Source organism: Pan troglodytes, chromosome 10 (genome assembly GCF_028858775.2).
Source record: "Pan troglodytes isolate AG18354 chromosome 10, NHGRI_mPanTro3-v2.0_pri, whole genome shotgun sequence".
NCBI lineage: Eukaryota > Metazoa > Chordata > Mammalia > Primates > Hominidae > Pan > Pan troglodytes.
The window spans coordinates 33,175,405-33,196,328 of record NC_072408.2 but is presented as its reverse complement, the minus strand read 5'-3'; the positions used below and the strand labels follow the sequence as shown (position 1 = coordinate 33,196,328).

At 40.2% G+C, this 20,924-nt stretch overlaps 1 protein-coding gene and 1 non-coding gene across 4 annotated transcripts in view; both read right to left on the bottom strand.

Annotated features, from left to right (window-relative positions):
• The window catches only part of PPM1H (protein phosphatase, Mg2+/Mn2+ dependent 1H), a 290,362-nt gene that overhangs the window by 204,621 nt on the left and 64,817 nt on the right, over positions 1-20,924 (bottom strand). The gene's annotated exons all lie outside the window — the stretch shown is intronic.
• Positions 1,204-1,367, bottom strand: LOC112205184 (U1 spliceosomal RNA). Its single transcript, XR_002939028.1, has one exon. It is a non-coding gene; the product is annotated as a U1 spliceosomal RNA (small nuclear RNA).

Sequence of the window (20,924 nt, the reverse complement as noted above, 5' to 3'; positions counted from 1 at the left end):
ATCTAGAAGGAAAACCAAGGGTCCACTAGTATCATACAAGCCAAGTGTGAGGTTTTAAGAGGGAAAGGTGCCAGGTGCTAAGAAAAGTTCAAGTGCCCACTAGATATGACAAAGAGGTTATCAGTGGCCACTGGTAAGGACTATAAAATTCAAAGTACTAAAATACTCTCCCCTCCCAGAGGAAGAAAAGTTTTAAGATGATAAAATGCACTAAGTCTGAGATGGAATGCATTTGTTTCCAGGGAAGTATTTCACTTGTCTGCTTCCTTTTTATGAGTAAGTTAAAAACTTGAAAGAGCATCCATGCCTCTACACAAATTTTAGCTCTAATCCAAAGGTGACACTGTTAAACAACTGCTCTAAAATGCTGTCACAAGTTTCTAGAAATTATAAATAGCAATTTACAGAGTAATTAAATAACAATTTTTTACTTTTTTATTTTTTTGAGACAGGGTCTCAGTCTGCCACCCAGGCTGGAGTGCAGTGGTGTGTGATCATGGCTCACTGCAGCCTAAACCTCCCAGGCTCAAGCAATCCTCCTCCCTCAGCCTCCAAGCAGCTGGAACTACTGACGTGAGCCACCATGCCTGGCTAATTTTTTTTCTATACTTTTTGTAGATACAGGGTTTCACCATGTTGTTCAGGCTGGTCTCAAACTCCTGGGCTCAAGCAATCAACCTGCCTTGGCCTCCCAAAGTGCTGGGACTACAGGTGTGAGCCACTGTGCCTGGGCAACAATTTTTTTAAGGTAGCTCCAAATTCCATGGACATTTCAAAACTTAATATATATGTTTTTGTAGTTAAAGATTTACTGATAATTTAGTTTTAAACTTTCAAATTATTTTTTAAAAATAATTTTGACTCCTGAAAATTAAATAAAAAATTTTAAAAGCACACCCAATAATTAAAAACTTAACTGCATAGCAAACTGGTAATCTAACAATACAAATTAGTCAAAAAAAATGCAAGTGACTTTTAAACAACTATAGGACAAAAATCTAAAGAGGAAAAATGTAAAAAACAAAAAAATCCCAAAATGTCCTTGGCAGTTTTACTGTTAGAAATATTGGTATCGACATTTTGAAACTATGTATATATGGATATATAAAGATATATTTTTAAATATATATTATATAAAATATATATTCTAGTAACATATATGTAAAATATATATATATATTTTTTTTTTCTTTTTTTCTTTTTTAGGGGAAAGCATGAATGCAGTCCCCCACTACCACAAATCATGCAGTCGAGTTTCGCACTTTTGGGGAAATCACAGGGGTCAGCACACCCAGAGTGCAATGGATAAACCTCGCCCTGGGAAAACCGCCTTCGTGATCATGTTATCTCCCCTGCCAGGTAAGAATGGGATATAGAATAAATGTTATTTATTAACAGCCATAATTGTTAATGTAAGGCAATAAATATAAATTAAATTGAAGAAAAACCTTGTAATGTTAAATTTGAATTGGAGATATCAATATGAAGTCAACTGTTGAAATACATGTATTTTTTAATGCTGTCTACTCAAAGGGCCTGGAAACAAGGACATCCTAGGACTGTGAGCATTCTAAACACCCAGACTTTGGTTTCCAAATACTACTCCCCACTGAAAGAAACCAGCGTTTCTTGGCAAAATGGTGATTCCAGATACGAGGCAGAGGCAGCTTGTAGGGCCAGAAAGCATAAAAGCACTCAAAGATAATAGGGCATTTCAGAAGGACACAGGAGTATGTTTGAAGGGGCTATCACTGGTTAATTCTGAGTCAATTAACATCAAAAACAAACAAATGTTAACACAGAGAAAAAAGAAATCCCTAAATCTACAGTGCTAGTTAAAAGGAAAAATAAAACTAAATTGCTAGGGCTGGGCGCGGTGGCTGTAATCCCAACACTTTCGGAGGCCAAGGTGGGTGGATCGCCTGAGGTCAGGAGTTCAAGACAAGCCTGGCCAACATGGTGAAATCCTGTCTCTATCAAAAATACAAAAATTAGCCAGGCATGGTGGCGGGCACCTGTAATCCCAGCTACTTGGGAGGCTGAGGCAGGAGAATCACTTGAACCCGGGAGGTGAAGGTTGCCGTGAGCCGAGATCGTGCCATTGCCCTCCAGCCTGGGCAACAAGTGTGAAGCTCCATCTCAAACAAACAAACAAACAAAAAACTAAATTGTTACAACTGAAGGTGACTATTATACTAGTTACTTATTCTGAAAATTGATAATTAAAGGAGAGAAATTAAACATTGACCTATCTTGCTGAGAAAAAAACTAGTTTTTTCCCAGTTAATAAAGTACTATGGACTGAATGTTTGTGTCTCTGCCAAAATTCATATGTTGAAATCCTAACCCCTAATAGGATGCTGTTAAGAGATGGGGCTTTTGGATGGCCAGGCGCGGTGGCTCACGCCTGTAATCCCAGCACTTTGGGAGGCTGAGGCGGGTGGATCACGAGGTCAGGGATTCAAGACCAGCCTGGTCAATATGGTGAAACCCTGTCTCTACTAAAAATACAAAAATTAGCTGGGCGTGGTGGCGGGCGCCTGTAATCCCAGCTATTCAGGAGGCTGAGGCAGGAGAATTGCTTGAACCTGGGAGGCAGAGGTTGCAGTGAGGCGAGATTGTGCCACCACACTCCAGCCTGGGCGACAGAGCGAGACTCTGTCTCAAAAAAAAAAAAAAAAAAAAAAAAAAGAGATGGGGCTTTTGGGAGGTAATTGGGTCATGAAGGTGGAGCCCTGGTGAATGGGATTGGTGCCTTTATAAGAGAAACCCCTGGGAGCTCTCTGGCTTTCTTTCCTACATGTGAGGCTACAAGAAGGTGGCAGTCTATAACCAGGAAGAGGGCCCTCACTGGAACCTGACCATGCTGGCACCCTGATCTGACTTCCAGCCTCCGGAACTGTGAAAAGTAAATTTGTTGTTTATATCCCACTCAGTCTGCGATACTTTGTTACAGCAGCCCAGACTAAGAAATAATAAAGAAATGTTATTTTTTACAGAAAAATGCCATCATGTAGAGGAATTGATAATTGGAAAATAATCATTCTGCAATCTGCAATGACATAATTGGTTTGGGCAAAGATCAGCCACAGATGCTAAATCTCTTAGATGAAAGATTATTGTCAAAAGAGTGGTTACGTGGTGCCACCTCACAGATTTCTTGCTAATTTCATGGAGACAAACATACCTTTACAAGGGAAAGATATGGTGAAACCAAGTGATCAAACATGGGTCCTGTGAGTGGGATGACCCGGCACTGCATGAGTGGGATACACCTCCTGATGTGATGCCACTTGAAATGCACAGCATCAGCAATCTAACTAAGCCTTTAAGCATAAATCCCAGTGTACGGGAAACAAAGGAGATAGAGAATTGGGCTAAACATCACAAGGAAACAACTAGAAAAAACTAAAACATTATGATAGTCTGTAGAAAACTAGTTTGGTTTCTTCAAAAGGTCAACCTTATAATAAAAAGGCCATAAAAAGACATTTCTGGGATGGGGGCAGTGGAAATGCAAATATGGACCATATGTCATGAATCAATGAGAAGTTTCTCGGGGGCAATAATGGTTTGTGCTTCTGTAGGAGAAATGTGCTTGTTCTTAGGTGATTCAGACTGAAATATTTAAGGGTTAGATAATTTAAAAGGATTCAAAGGAAAAAATGTATTTAGGGAGATAAAGCAAACTAGCGAAATGTTAATAACATGAATCTAGGTGAAAGATATTTAGGTACACATTAAATTATTCTTTCAACACTTCTACATGTTTGAAATGTTTAATAAAAGGTTGAGAGAAGAATCTACATCTTGCTTTAATCCTATGAGGAAATGAAAGTTTTTACAAATGCATACAATAAAATGTGAAAACATATGTAAAATTCAAAATTATAGAAAAAGGAATAAAAGAAAATATCAAGAATGGGAGGAGTTTCAATGCACATATACTAACCACAGTTCAGATACTTATTAAAAATTAAGACTCAAATGTAGTTCTCGGTTTCCTGGCTGCCACAGCAGAACTGTGGCCACCGTTGCAACTTTCTGTCATCCAAAGGCCAACACTGCTAGTTCTGTAGGGAAACTAGAGCTGGTTCAGAGGAAATGCTTCTTCCCATGGGTTTCCTATAGGAAAAACTCATTGATAAAGGGAACAACATCCTCATCATCACCCCCACAATATATGCAAGGGGAAGGGAGCCTACTCCTTTCTATTGTCTGTCTTGCTATAGAAGATAAGGAAGTTCTATTGTCTATCTCTCTACAGAAGGTAAGGGGGTAGTTCCAAAGTCAAGTGCACTGAAAGCCCTATTGGGAAGAGAGGTAGGTAGGGATGAAGAATAAAGACAAAATTCACAGAGTACTACAGAGATGGCTAAGCTGCACGTCATTCAAATTAACTTCCATAGATGCCATCTGCTCCAAAAAAGTCTTCTGATAAAAAGCCGGGCAGCAGACCAAAAAACAAAACAAAGCAAAACAAAACAAAACATGAAAAAAACAACAAAAACCGTCATTTTCTGTTTGTTGCTCACATACGGAAACAAGATTGATTTCTGTATTGTTGAAAAGAGATCAGCTTTTTCTTTAAAGCTGAGCAGCACATTTACTGTTGAACTCTGACAAGTATAAACAGTGTAGAAATTACTTCTGGAAAAACTAGATCACTCAGGCAACTCTTACCACAATGGATGGCCACCCCACCTGCACATAGCCAGAGTTTTTCTTAAAAGTTACTCTGGTCTGCTGCAACTCAGGAATGATCTACAGTCTAGAAAATCTTAACATTTAATGCTGAAAAGTAACGCATCTGACACTTTGATCACTCTCCACAAGCTTTACCCTTTTGCCTTATGTGCACACTACTTCTAATTATTTGGGGTAGTCACAGGGGTGGGGGTGGGCAGGAGTGACCTTGGCAAGTTACTGATAGCTCAGTTTCTCCACCTAAAAATGAGGATAATTTAGTATTTAACCTCTCAGGGTTATGAAGATCAAATGAGTTTTATAACAACCTGTGAAAGCCTGGCATACTGTAGGGCCTCAAAAATGTTATAGCACACTTATTTTTTAGGTAGATTCATCGTAAGTAATCGCCATGAAATCATGAGTATCACGTCAAAGCTTTACTTTTATCTAACAGACATTGAGAGAATGTGCCTCTTAAATCATTTTGTAGCCATCAGAAATAGGTAAATGTTTGTCACTCTCTTCTGGAAGGCAGAATAACACAAAAGCAATATTAAAAAAAAACATAAAAATAAAAAACTTAGAAGTATGTTTGTTTTGGGAAAGAAGAGGGAGAATAGACCAAAATTTTCTTCTAGTGGTCAAGACATAGTTCCTATGACCCTGACCCTCACCCACAGTATAGGCTTAGTATAAGCTTCGGGGATTAGACATCTGGTAACTAATATAGTTTCCTCTAAACCAGCCACTTTCCAGAGTCAAACACAGAAGGAGAGTCAGCAAAAGCCACCGTGTTAGAATGCTCTTGAAAAATTTCCCCATGTGATAAAGAATGTACTGATCCCAGTAATAGTAGAATAATAGGCCAAATGTAGGGTGACCAGCTATCCCAGCTTGCCCGGCACTATTCTGGTTTTAGTGCTGAAAGTTTTCCCACCCTCTCGCTTCCTGGCAAACCACGATGTTGGTAACCCTCCTTAAGGCTAATTTGCTCTTCATGTAAAACACTGCTCCAAGCGACACAGACTGGAGACTTTTTAAGTTGGAAACTGACATAGATATTAGACAGTACGTCCAACAAACTACTAAGTCTAAAGTTGAGGAAGGCAGAAAGGGGCAAACTATACTTCAGACACACGCAGAACCCAGAGAGGATTATCTCTGAGGCAATGAGCAGAAACAGGTTGTCATGGAATAAAGCTCAAGAGTCACAACAGATTTTGAACACTGCAGTGCCAAAAGCGCTAAGGTTTCAATTAGCAGTGAGAAAAGATGACTTCTTAGGACCCAACATCATTGGGTTAATGTGTTACATTTGGGGCTGATTCCTTGGATCCCTGGGATTTCAAGTTGTATGAATCCAATCTTCCGGTTATCAGTAGAAAGTTCAAGACTTTTCCATCTAAAGCACCCATGTTATTCCAGGTCTCTGGGCCTGTGAATGAACTGTCAAGTGAAGAGTCAACAACTGAGGCCAATTTTCATGCTTCTTTGCATGTCTGGCAATTTTTAATTAGATTCCTGACACTGATTTTGAGCTTATTGGGTACTGGATATTTTTGTATATCCATAAATATTCTTGAGCTGTGTTCTCAAACAAAGGGACATAGTTACTTTGAAAGAGTTTGATCCTTTCAGGTTTTCCTTTTAAGATGTGTTCTGTGGGATGAGACTGTGTTAAGTGTACAGCTAATTATCCGCTACTATTTAAGGCAAGACCCTTCCAAATGCACTGTGAATGAGGTTTTCCCATTTGGTTGATGGAAGAGGCACTATTCTTGGCTCTGTGCAAGCACTGGGTACTGTTCCCTCTAATGCATTTGGATGGCTTCTTCTCCAGCTGGTTTCCTCATGTGAATGTGCTGATCAGAACCTTGGTGAATACTTGAGGTAGACTCTCTGCAGATCTCCAGAACTCTCCCTCTGTACAACTATGTCTTCTCCAGGACACTGTTCTGTGAAATCTAGCCTTCTTGGTCTCCTCAGACTCTCAACTCCTCTTCAACTCAGAGGGTTTGCTTGGTTCTGCCTGGGTGGGGGCCTCTCAAATAAGCGTAAGTTAAAGAGGGGGCAATCTCTCAAAGTGGGGACAATCACAGGGCTCACCCCATTTCCTTCCCATCTTTCAGAGATCACTATCTTTTGTTGCCTGATGCCCAGTGTCCCACAAACCATTGTTTCATGTATTTGTTGTCTCTTTTTTTTATTTTGTCAGATGAGATGGTACATCCAATGTATTACTGTTACTTCATCTTGGTTAGATGCAGAAATATCCCAGGCTCATTTTCAAGCTAGATGAAGGATATTGAATGTGCCCAATACAACAAAATGATAAATGTTTGAGATGATATGGTAATTGCCCTGATCTGATCACTATATTATATGTATTGCAACATCATTATGTATCCCATAAATATGTATAACTATGTGTCAATTTTAAAAATTAAAAATTAAAAGAGGGAATCTTTGTCAACGTTTTAAAAATGAACTGATGCCAAACAGGATCTGACACTGTATCTAGTACCGCACTGAAAATTTTACTTTAGAGAGTGAAGCAGTATTTATAACAATGGATGGGATCTTGTGGCTTTTGGGGTGATCACAAGAGCAGGAAAGATCCCTACGACTTCACAGGGTACCAGGCACTTGGCATTTTGTCACAATAATCTATTTCACCTCCTAGCTATGCTAGGATATTAATTTACCTAAGAATTGTCTTTTCTTAAATTGGGTAATACATAGGTCTAATGTGTATATGTGATCATTATAGTAGTTTATGAATCAGACTCAAAGGTGTGAAAGGATCTTCTGGAATCATATAATTCCCTACTGTCTTCACCTTCAGTGAAGACCAGATTTCAGTGTGTGCGTGTGGTGGAGAAAGGAGGGATGTAACTTATTTACCATAACATCCCTAGCACCCAGCACAGGGCTGGCACAAAGACAGCACTCAAATATTTTAACAAACAAATAAAGGAAGGAAGGAAAGATTACTACTGTTTTGGCCAGTTAAATATGTAACATGAACTCGAACTCCATTCAGTGGTTCCAAGGCATCTTGAGTGAAACATATATAACCTCCTTTGTCCTCCTGGTTTGGTTAGAAGCAAAGGGAAGAATGGTGGTTGTGATCAATGAGAACACAGATAACTGGTTTTTGTAGTTGTTACCCAACTAATCCTAGTTTTTTAAAAAATTTATTGTATTTATTCACATAACAGGTAAGATTATAAATCACTCCAAAGACATAACATCTGCTTATAAAACAGCCTCACATGCTCTTTATAAGTCCAAATTGAAAGTTCTCTTTTAGTCTTCATGATGATGCCTCAGGAACAGATTCAGCTGTTTTGGGTCTGGGTTCAAGTCCACTGAATGTCAAGTTTTTAAATTTTATTTAAGCCCTTCATGCTGAAGCTCAAATTCATGTTATCACATTGCTGTCACTGAAGGTCCTACTCAACCTTCACCTCTCCAAATTAGACCACCCTTGCTTGCTCTTTATACTAGCCCCTCATAACTCTGAACTTTATATTAAACATTTATTATATTGTGCACATTATATTTTATTGTACTCATTTGAAGGCACAGTTAGTTTTCTTTGTGAGGGTTTCATGAGGGCAGTCATGCACCCAGGTCAGCGCCTTGCATATATTTTTATATGATAATTACTTAATGTATATACCCTTATCTATTTGTCATGAGGGTTCAGACTTTTTATGGCTCCCCTTTGACCCATCTTTCAAAAATAAGTCCTAGTCTACATTTGCAATGGATCCCCAAATGGACCATTACCACCACCACCACCCCATCACCCCACCACGCCCCCTACCACTCCCCAGATAATCTCTCCATTGCTTTCATTTCCATTTGATTTTACATCTCTTTCAGTAGCTGCCACAGAGAGCCTTGTATTATAATTACATAATCAGGTATCTTTCTACCCTATTAAATTGACAAGAATCCAGAGTCAGAACTCAGTAGTATTCATCTTTGTGCTGCCTGCAGGATGTGGCCCAGAGATTGGGGTACAAATAATTATATTATGCTATTATTGATTACAGGCACCAATTGAGATTGGCTAAGCCTTATCCTAGGGTTTCTAGCCAGTTTAATAAGCTAATTTAGGCTCATTTTTGAGCCCTGGCAAGTGTAACTGCAAAGAGGAAATGCTTTTGTTGTTGTTGTTGTTCATTGTTTTTTTCATAAATAACTCTACAGGTTTCCTAAAAGTTTGCTTTTCAGAAACCACTTGCAAGCATGCAATCTGTCTCCCCTACTGTCCACACCTCCACAGGGCAGAAATTGTGAGTAAACTGCCATTCCTATAGCGTCCCGGCAGGTCTGCCTAAGCTTTCAAAACTGTCCTCAAACTTTTTTAGTCAAATTTTACACTGTATCTAATACTCAATTGACAGGAAAACTGAAATGCTGGTCATCGAAATCTTCTTAAGGCTTTAAGCAAATAAGGAGATATGGGTAAACATGACTATTATTCAATGTCAGTTTTATTCCTCAGCTATAACACCTTTATAATTTAACTGCTTTGGTACAATACAGGAGCTTTAAATACCTCTCACTCTCTGCCAGATGAGGAAGATGAACAGTCATGGGGGACAAAATGTTTTAATTCATAGAATTTCAAGAGAATACAACCTAAAACCCATTTTAAAGATCTTATTTCTTCCTTTATTCTAATTGTCACACATTAATTTCTCATTATTTGCTTCATACTATGTACAAACACAAATGAGGTAAAAAATCCGTAAAGTCAGAAGCTAACTTGGTAGCAACAGGCTGACAATTACCATAACGGATACATATGAATTCTATAACCATATACATTGATCCAGCTTCAGTAACAGCAGCAAATGCTATCCCTGGAAGAAACAGGGGAGGGGTAGCTTAAGGTGGCTGTATTAGGAAACAAGCCACTAGGAAGCATGCGATCTTCAATTCTAGTTCCTCATTAACATTCATCCAAAAAACAAGGGGGAAATAGTGTGTAAAGAGCAAGGTCAGATCTCAAAACAGGTAGATGTTACATTTTCACATCTAGCTCTGGAATCAGTAATTTGTTCATTTTTGTGCCTTTTCCGGCTCCACAGGTAAAGCAAGATGCCCAAATGTCTGTTTTCAAAATGAACCCTGCAGTGACTTGCATTTTAAACAGCATGGTGCATTATCTTTAATAATAGCACTGGTCACATTTTGGAGGAAGTTAACTGTCTCAGCAAATGACAGAAAATGATCCTTTCACATCTGCAGCTAGTAATCTAAGCTCTGAATAGTGATTCATTCACATCAGTCAGTCAAATAATGGCCTAATTCCTCTTCCAAATTTATACTGCTTATTGTCTTATGGAACAATCACATATGCAAAGCCTTCAAGGCTTTGCATTCAAAAATGTCAAGTTAGGATCATTAGAAACAAAGCTATCATCTAACACCAGTGCTTGCCACCAGGCCCTTCACATCCCAAGGGACAAAGCCCCTGCCTTGAAAAAACCTAAGGAGAGGGCACATCCATTGTTGCTGTGGGGGCCACCTTCTGCCTAGAATTTCCTCAGTAGACTTCTCTTTCACTTCTTAAGAGACATTCAAGAGTTAGAAGCACAGAATTAAAAAGGAATACAGCATGCGCTAACAGAGAACATCATAAACCCAAGAGGCTGAAAGAGAAAGTAGGCATGTGTGCTTGTCTTCTGGGGAGGTGAAGACGTGAAGATAATCTGTTCTCATGCTGCTATGAAGAAATATCCGAGACTGGGTAATTTATTTAAAAAACAGGTTTAATTGACTCACAGTTCCACATGGCTGGGGAGGCCTCAGGAAGCCTACAATCGAGTCAGAAGGAGAAGCAAATACGTCCTTCTTCACATGGTGGTGGGAAGGAGGAGTGCAAAGCAAAGGGGGGAAAGTCCCTTATAAAACCATTACCGTTAGATCTCGTGAGAACTCACTATCATGCAGACAGCATGGGGGTAACCACCCCCACGATTCAATTACCCTACCGGGTCCCTCTCATGACACATGGGGATTATAGGAACTACAATTCAAGATGAGATTTGGGTGGGGACACAGCCAAACCATATTACAGGGGATGTTGAAAAGAATCAATAATCAAAACCTTTGAAAGTAGACCTTTCAAGCCTAAAGATCTTAATACATATCCATTTAAAAAATCAAGAAACAAAACAGGCACAAAGCTCTATGTCACCTAAACTGATAATTATGGGAAAAGCAGAACTCAGACTTTGAAAATGATTTATATAAACTGTTTCATCTTTCAGATGAAGAAAATGAACTGTAGAAAATTCTCCAAGTTGTCCAAGGTCATATGGTGATAACCCTGATTATGACGTACTGAATCCCTGACGCATCTCCTACAACTCAGTGTTGAAAGGCTCAGCATGCCTTGGTGCTCCTCCTTCCAAGCGTAAAGATTAAATTTACAACATCACTATAACCTCTGCCTTCTAAAGAATCATATTCCAATATCCCCTGCTCCGATTTACAGCAGTTTGAATTGTTGCTATTAAGTTTCCTCGCCACAGAAACAATGGGGTTGTTGGATGAACATGGCTTAACACTGACTGGGTGTGGGAAAATGAAACTGCACTGTCTCTTATTTCGTGTTTTATCATTTACCCAGCACTTCCACATGCATCATCTTCCTAACACTCAACAATCCTATGTGGCAGGAAGAGCAGGCATTACACCTCCCTTCTTCTAGATAAGAAAACTGAGTCTCAGACCTGCCTAATTGCAACAAAATATAATACGAGTAAGACTATATTGGAAACTAAGACGGGCAGTGAGATTTATTGAGATTAGCATCAGCTTAAAAATTGAACTAGACTAGGTTAAAATCCCACTTGCTTCTTTACTAGCAAAATAAGCTATGGGCCTCATTTCTCTCCTCTGAATCGGAGCTACCATAACCACCTTCCTTCCAGGCATTTTTGAGGATTAGACAGAGAATCTGCAAAATGCCTGGCACAGCAGCAGTCTCTCAGCAAATGCCGGCTAGCATTAGGAAGCACTAAAATTAAACATTCCAACAAATCACAAGTTTCAAGTCCTGGAAACAGTAAGTAGTTAATACTAACAGTTTCATTTAAACTACAGAATCTTCAGACATGGAGTTGACAACAGTTGATTAGCTTCAGTTGACATTTATAGCCATCCCCTTTTCTATTTGTTTAAATATTTCTGGCTCTATTGACTTTCTATGACTTTTTGCAGGTTGCTTTCTCCTCGTCAGACACATTGCACACTTTGTATATTCAAATACATGTCTTATTCTCCATTTTACTCCCAGTAATAGATCGTTTAATTCCAGAACAGAAGCCATATGGTTATAGAGAAAGAGGCAGGTGAGGAAACGAACCCTCACCGCTAAGACTTCCTGGAAGGAATCAGTAAGTCTCATTCCCTTAAGCAGGGCATAGACCCAAACATTTCCTGGGCCAGAATGCTGTATCTAGGGCACCGTGGTGCTTGCAGCAAGCTGGAGAGCATGTGTCCTTTCTAAAGGGGCAGCTTGTACACAGCTCCAGCTGCCTGGGAATATGGCTCAGTGTTACCAAGTCTCCAGGCATTTCAAGGAAAGCCAAGAATCTGTATTATGAAAAATTTCTAGATTTTTGAAAATACAATGTGGGTCAAACAAAATAATGCTTATATGCAAATCTGGCCCAAACCAAATAATGCTTATGTGCAAATAATGCTTATGCGCAAATCTGCTCACCAACATTTCCTGTGTTACCCTAAAGCCTTCTGAGATCTAATATACCAAATTGCAGAGAAACTCTGCCCTGGAGTTTTCTACCTGAAAAATTGTGCAGAGAGCAAAGATCATGACAGACCCAGAGAGCGGGCTGCTGACCTAAAAAGGATGAAATCTTAAACAGAATCCACTGGAAAGTAGGAAGATGGAGAAGTCGGGGGTTAGGATATAAGATGGCTACTGGCCCCAGGAGAGGCAAGAGTTCTAATGGTCAGAAGATGACAGTGAGAGTGATTAGCTGGAAAACAAGGCCTTTGAGAGAGGTTTTTGCATGAAAAAACAGATATAAGGGCTTTTCACTACATATAAGGCTGTGACCTAAATAAACTTGAATGTCTGCGAGAGGCAAACTGACTTGAATACTTCTGAGCATCTATTGAGTCTTCAAGGCTTTCAGATGCATGAATGATATATGATCCTTAGGCCTCTTTCAAAGACTTTGTTTTGATGACATAACCCATGCCTCTTGAATGTCATTTCTAGAGGGGTGAAATTGAAAGAAACTTGGAATAAAAAGAAATGTAAAAGAATCTTTGTGAATTTGGTGTACAGCTTTAACAGATATGTACAGACATCTATCTTCTCTGATGAAACAAACCTAGAAGTAGCAAAGAGAGGCAGCACTTTAATATCATATTTAGAAATATATGACTCATGGCATAATCAACTTTAAAAAGTATGCTGAGAAAATCCATTAGTCAGAGATTCCAATCATTCTTTTATATATGAAAGGCAGAGATATAGTAAAACACCAATTTATCCTTTATCATCTAATTTAACAGACATCATTTCAATCTTTTAAAAATGCTTTAGTGAAAATTCAATACATTTTTAAATGAAGATTTTTGCTCTCCAAGGTAGAATAATATCAAATAACCCTAAGAATCACTCAAAGTTTTAAATTCACAGAAATTATATTATACAGCATTGATTCCACTTACAGAGCTGTTTTTGTTTGTTTTTGTTTTTAGACAGAGGCTCACTCCATCACCCAGGCTGGAGTGCAGTGGCGTGATCTCAATTCACTGCAACCTCCACCTCCTGGGCTCAAGTGATCCTTCCACCTCAGCCTCCAGCATAGCTGGGACCGCAGGTGCGTGCCACTACACCTGGCTAATTTTTCTGACTTTTTTTTTTTTGTAGAGATGGGAGTCTCACCATGTTGCCAAGACTGGTCTCAAACTCCTGGGCTCAAGCAATCCCCCTGCTCTCACCTCCCAAAGTGTTGGGATTACAGGCATGAGCGACTGTGCCTGGCCCAGAGCTGTTTAAGTAAAAATGATTATAACTTTAACCACACCCCATTATTCACAAACGTGGACTTTATAGGCCACATATTCCTATTCAGAGATACTCATTCAAAATGCAAAAGGGTGTCTAATACTATGGCTAAATTGTTGATCGCCTATATTCCATTTCCCACAAGTGAATTTTCAATGGACTCACTTTCACACATAAGGTAATATAACAATTAGTGTTCCCCAAAAGAAAGCAAACGTGTAGAAGCAATACTGTCATTCTCCATAAGCCTAAGTTTGGAAATTTTTAAATTTGCTTGTTAAGTAAGAGTTAATCTGACTCTTACTATAGGCACTATAGGGTTGCTATTGTCTTACACCGTACCATCAAGGTGAATGAAAAGGGAGAACTGAATTTCAGGAAAAAAGCGGGTTTAATTTTAAAGCTGGAAAACGGTTCAGGGATATTTTCTCATTTGACAGACACAGGAAACACAGTCACTAAATATGACTAAGACCACTGCCCAATTTGTCAGCAGAATTCAGGTATCCTAATTTCATTCCCAATGCTTTTTCCATTATCGAGGCTCTTGATAAAAACTGGCAAAGCAATAAATCTAACCATGAGACATAAAGATCTTTTCTAGCTCCATTCATCCACATCATTGTTATAATCTCATTTTGCACATTTATCTGCTAGCACCAACACTTTAAGTTTAGAGCACTGGTTCTACTGCAGGGGATATTTGACAATGTCTGAAGACAGTTTGGTTGCAGCAGCCAGGTAAGGGTGCTACAGGCATCTAGTGGGCAGAGCCCAGGGATGCTGGCAAACATCCTGTAATGTGCAAGACAGCCCTCGACAACAAAAATTAGCCCACCCAAAATGTCATTAGTGCCAAGGCTACAAAAGGCTGGTCTACAGGTAAAGAAAGAAGGTGGGCGCGTCTACAAAGCAAGTTTGCAGTAATAAAGTTGGGTATGGCATTACTGTTGAAGCATGGTACATAACTTGTAAGGTAAGAACTAATATTGGTTTAAAAAAATCAGAAATAGGCATTATATTTAAAGAAGATAACATGAACCTAGAGTGACTGGCCACTTAGCTGACATTCTCATGCCACCAGAATTTGTGAACTGTGCAATGAGCACTTGCTAGTTTTGTCTGCTATGTAGAATTTTAGCTTTGCAGGATTGCAGGATATTTAGCATTGCTGTCAGTTTAGAACAACCAAGTTACTTTTATGTTGCAGGAACAAAATATACGTAGATATATGAAAACTTTTTTAATATTGAAATTCATGCAGGAAAATTAGATTTGGAAATCCAAACCTCTCTTTAACCCTTAACCACTTTATCTTCCCACTGAGAACTTCTTAAACCAAAGCAGTCATTCTTAAAGCTAGAATTATCACATAATAATAGTGGAACAGATTCACACACACAGGTACAATATGAGTAAAATGTTTTTATGAGAAACATGCTTTCAATATGCAACTCAAGTTCCCTTAAGCTAAGCCTACAAGAAATGGCACAAATTTGAGTAAACTGTTTCCCCTGCATGACCTTTGAAAATACTTTTGAAGTCCAAAAGGCCTCAATAGACTATTTTAGGATTATTATTTTTTAAAGGTGAAGCTTTAAGATGATAATTTGAGCACTCACAGTGAGAAATGATAAACTGCCAATAATACAAAGTATTATTGGCAGAAAAATGTCCACTCCTCATTAGGGCCAAATGAATTCTCTCTCGGCAGAGGGAAAGAGCACTTGGCTGGCTGGCCAAATCCTGTGGATGATTATTTTTCCTCTTGCTCATTGTCTCCAATTAAGAGTGAAGACTATGTCTGTCACTAGGGAGGGATTGCAAAGAAGCCCCTCCTAAGAAGGTGTCCTTTCATTTTATTTAGTAGCCTGACAAGGATCTGGTCCAAGCTTTTCAGAAAGACGTCACCAGATCTCCTCAGCTCCCCAGAATAACTCTCTGTCCAAGCAGCTGGCTTCCAACCATCCCACAAACTGCCATCCAGAGACACATTTATTCATGTGGTTCCTTCCCTCCACCCCATCACCGTCACTGTCTGTAATATCCTCCCCTCCTCTGTCTCTCTAGTCTCCACATGCCCTTCAGAGTTCAGCTCCTAGTTTTGACCTCCCTGCTCTCAAACCTTCCCACTACGAACTTGACCCTCACTTGAATTCCAACTGTATTCTCTCTGGATCATTTTTTCTGGCCCTTTGTCATTTTTTTTAAAATCTCTTCTAGATTATTAAAGGTCTCACTTAACCTCCGTCTCCCGGGCTCAAGCTATTCTCATGTCTCAGCCTCCTGAGTAGCTGGGACTACAGGCATGTGCCACCACGTCTTGCTAATTATTTTATTTCTAGTAGAGATGGGGTTTTGCCATGTTGCCCAGGCTGGTCTCGAACCCTGGGATCAAATGATCCGCCTGCCTTGGCCTCCCACAGTGCTGGGATTACAGGCGTGAGCCACCATGCCTGGCCTAAAGGGCTCACTTCTAACAGGTTTCTCTTTCTAGGTAAAGAGAATATTAAAAAGTATATTTTTCAGACTCCCTATAAGACCCAGTTAAACACCCAAATTGTTCTTGACCAGTAGTAACCACTTAATGCATAAGTAGCCACAGTGACTATTGGGTCCCAGCTCAGTTTATAAATTCCCTAAACTTCCAACTCAGCACAAGAGCTTTTTCTCAGCATGCATTTGTACAAGCCAACGTTTGTGGTGAACTCCAAGCATTCTCTTCCAAGCAGTCTAGTTATGTCAGATGTGGGAGGGGTGTCATTGGAGTAAGAAACTGCTAAGAGGGAAAGCCAAGAGACTTGTGTCAAGCTGTTTTTTTACTCTCTTCTTCCTGTGTCCCTTGATCTCAGCAGGGCTCCCCGACCCTGTCCTTTTGATGTCTTGCTATCCCACTGGGAGGTAAAGAGCCTGTCCAATTCCTCCAGGACTAGGGTTTGGAGCACTGACTTTGGTACTTCCTGACATCTACACTTATCCCCTCTGGTGGTTTTAAAGCCTGTTCACAAATTCCTTGACATCCATCCCTTCAAAAAGTGAAGTCTAATTTCCTCCCGCCTAAGTGTGGGCAAGACTTAATGACTTGCATCTAGTTTATAAAATATGGTGGCAGGAAGAGTGTTGTAAACAGGTGATAAAAGACATCAAGGCTTCCTCTTTGCTCTTTTGGATCATTCACCACGAGGAAGTCAGCTACTATGTCATGAGGGCACACGGCAAAGAACTGAGGTTTCCTACCAAAAACTAGCACTAACTGGCCAACCACAGGAGTGAGCCATTTCTGATAGGATCCTCCAGCACCAGTCAAATCTTCAGATGCCTATGACTCCAGCTAATATCAGGATGGCAACCTCATGAGAGGCTGAGCCAGAAATACCCAGATAAGCCGCTCCCAGATTCCTGCCCACAGAAACAGTGTGACATCATAAATACTTGTTTTAGGCCACTGAGATGGGATAACCTGTACAGCAATAGACAACTAGTACAGCACTCTTCCCCTTTCTCCATTCTGTCACTTAGAATTGAGTCTATGACGCTCATCCCTAGGGATGAGCTCCTTCAAGGCCAGTCTTAATCAGTATTTCTCTACCCTGCTCCCTTCCACCCCACACCCCATGCTTTCCCCCTCCTGCCTCAAGGTTTCACATACAGCAGGCATTCCACAAATGTTTATTCAAGAAATACCTCCAGTTCCAGCCTTTCCTGTGGCTCATTCACAACCCAGAAAAATGTACCAAAAAGCTGAGTTGATCCTTGAATGCTTATAGAACTTAAGACAGTGCATGGTAATTTGTAACCTGTCTCCTGATTATGAAGAGTTTATTATTAATACAGGATCTGGATTTGGAGCATTAAATTTGGCTGACACTTTCCTCTGTCTGTGCTAATCTAACGCTAAGTCATAGCTTCAATGCCTTTATCTCCATGGTCCCCACTTCAGATAATCAGTCATTTACTTTATCAGTCACTTACTGCACATTAGAAGTGCTGAAAATTCTATTTTACACCAGAGCAATGGTCCTTCAAACTTTGTATCTTTAAACTTTCCCCTTTGATTGTTTTGCCCTCTTACCTACTTTCCTTCTGAATTCACCTTCCTGCCTCCTCCCATAGACCCATATTAGTGCTAAATATAACCGCAGGGAAACAAAACACGCTAGGATCTCATCATAGCTGATACAATGACTTTAAAGTAGCTTCCTCTCCTGAAATACATCTTATGAGCACTATTTTTTTTTTTTTTTTTTTTTTTTTTTTTGAGACAGAGTCTCACTCTGTCACCCAGGCTGGAGTGCAGTGGTGCGATCTCAGCTCACTGCAAGCTCCGCCTCCTGGGTTCACGCCATTCTCCTGCCTCAGCCTCCCAAATAGCTGGGACTACAGGTGCCTGCCACCACACCTGGCTATTTTTTTTTTGTATTTTTAGTAGAAACGGGGTTTCACCGTGTTAGCCAGGATGGTCTTGACTTATGAGTACATTTATCCAGCAAAGAAAGCAAATGTTCTTTTGGAATTTGCTTATGATGCCCAAAAACCAATGTTAGGAGCAAAATGCATTGCCTTTTCATGGGCATCACACCAGCTGGTGTAAATGCCCATATTACGTTCTGGGGTGCTTCCAGAGGGTTGGTTATGTTTTTCATTTTGTCACTATGGTCTCAGTGTCTCACCACGTCTAACAAGATGTAATAGGGCTGTGGGACTTCGACAAGGTTGAGAGCAGTGTAGGTTAGCAAAAGGCTGCCAAATGCATGATAACTGCCCTCCTGCCCTGGCTTGTCCTAAACCTGCAGTGTGCTACCAAGGATCGAAAGCAGTTTTCTTAATACCAAGAACAGTTCAAGGCCAATCAGACTTCTTATAAGCCAGGTGTATGACACCATGGTCTGTTCTGCTCAATCTACATCCCCCTTAATAGCATCTGGAAATTAAGGATTTGTTATAGATTCCCTGTAAAGACCATGTAACATTTGAGCCTGAACAACGTGTAGGTCGCAAGCTGGAGCCCGCTTCCTGCTAGGGCCATCCACAAAGGCTTCCCTGCCTCGGCGACTCAGGCCGAATTGTCTCTGCTCTGGCAGTGAAGAACCTGGGTTAAAGAGCAGCAGATCCCACACTTGCCCCTCCCCCAAATAGATAAACCCACAGCTGGATTTTAAAAACTAGGATGGCATCCACTGAACACCATCTTATTGACCGCTACTGAAACATTCAGTGTTTCTGTAGCAACTAATTCTCAGCAGGAAATGAGCTCAAATTTTAATTTTTACTTTTAAGAGCTGTTTACACTTACCTCAAGAATATTACAATACCCTGTACAAATATGCACAGGAGAAGATGCATAACTTGAGATACGGAAGTGCCAATGGGGAAAAGAACTGCTTCAGAGATGATAAAAAAACATGGCAGCAGCCACTGGCACACAAATGGGTGCGCATGATGGTGCAAACACTACACACAGGGCTGTTTGCGCATTGTCATCTAACACCCTCAATCTCCAATGAGTTCCTCAGGATACCCAACTTCTCACTTAAGAAGCTGAGGTTCCCTAAGCCTGTAAAACTTGTCCAGAGTTACGCAGCCAAAACTAGAAGAACCTGGATAAAAACCAGGTGTAAATGACTCCCAGGCCTGGTCTGAACCACTCACTGTACCCACTGTGTGCTGTACCCACTACGTGCTGCGAAGTACACACAGTCACACAGATAACAACATGACTTGTGCCACTGGAGGTACACCTTGCTGTATATGATGTCATACACTGATTCACCAATACCCTATATGTGGCTTTAGATATTAAGAACAAGGGTATAAAGGTACATTGCAATGAAAACAACCATCTTCCTGGAGTTTCTCTTATGGATTTGTTTTCACAGTATTTTCATTTTATCATTTATTTATGTATTACAAATAATGTTTTAGTACTCTTACTAAAGTCATTTAAAATCTTTTACTTTCAAATGCTTTTATATTTGACACTTCATTCATTTTAAGATTTATTCTAAATTCTTTACACATATTAATTCACTTAATCCTCAGAATTCAAAGGGGCATGTAATATTAATGGTACCATTTTATAGATGTGCAAACTGAAGCACTTGCCCAAGGTTCTAGAGTAACAGAGGGAGGATTTGGATGCAGGCAATGTGACTTCAGAAACTACAACTTGGCCACTAGACACACTGCCTCTATGCTACATTCTTAGCTGGTTCCCTGCCTCCAAGCCTTGCTGTCCTTCAAAACCACTACCACATAAAAGATCTCTCTGTGGATATTCTAACTTAAAACAGGAGCATGACAACATCCCATCTCCCGCTCAAAGTCCTTGCAAGGACTTCTCAATGCACTTGGGATAAAATTCAAAGTTCCGTAACCTGGCCTGAAACCCTGTAGGAGCCAACCCCTGCCTCCATCACAGCCTCAAGAATGCTTCCTCTGAGTCTACTCTCTGGTCTTTTTCTTCAAACACATCACAATATTTTTAACTTCAAGGCCTTCAAACATGCTGTACCATGTGTGTGAGTCACTCTTACCCCCAACTCTTCTCTCAGCTGACTTCTGTTCACTTTTTACAGGTTGCCTTACAGTGCCTCAGAGAGAGGCCTTCTCAATCCTTCATCTAGGAGCAGGACCATGTTTAGATGCTCCCAGTACCCGACACAGGGCCTGGCATATTGCGGATGTTCAACAGATACTTGTTGAACAAACACTTGAAGTGCTACTCTAATCCCAGGAACTATCAAAAGCAGAAGAAGTGAGGGTAGGACATCCACAATAATTACATAGTGTGGTGAAATAAACTCTATGACAAAAATATGGGGAGGTATTGTGGGAGAAAGGGAGAGGAAGCAAAGCTGAGATTGGAGATGCCTTGAGTCAGGGAGGGCATCCAGAGAAGAATCTCATCTTGGACTTGAATTTGACGAAATTGTGCACTAGTAAAAAGGGATGGAGCCAGGGCCTCGCAAGCTCATTTTAGGAGGCTGGCCATTAGACTACAGAATTTGGGTAACCATAGAGGGGTTTTTAGCAATCAGATTTTGCTCCAGACAAAGCAGAAGAGAGATGAGAGGCTGACTGTAAGTAGGGAGATCAATGAAGAGGTCATTTCAGTTTTTCAAGAGAAATGAGAGGACAGCCTGAAGCAACATGGTGACAGTGG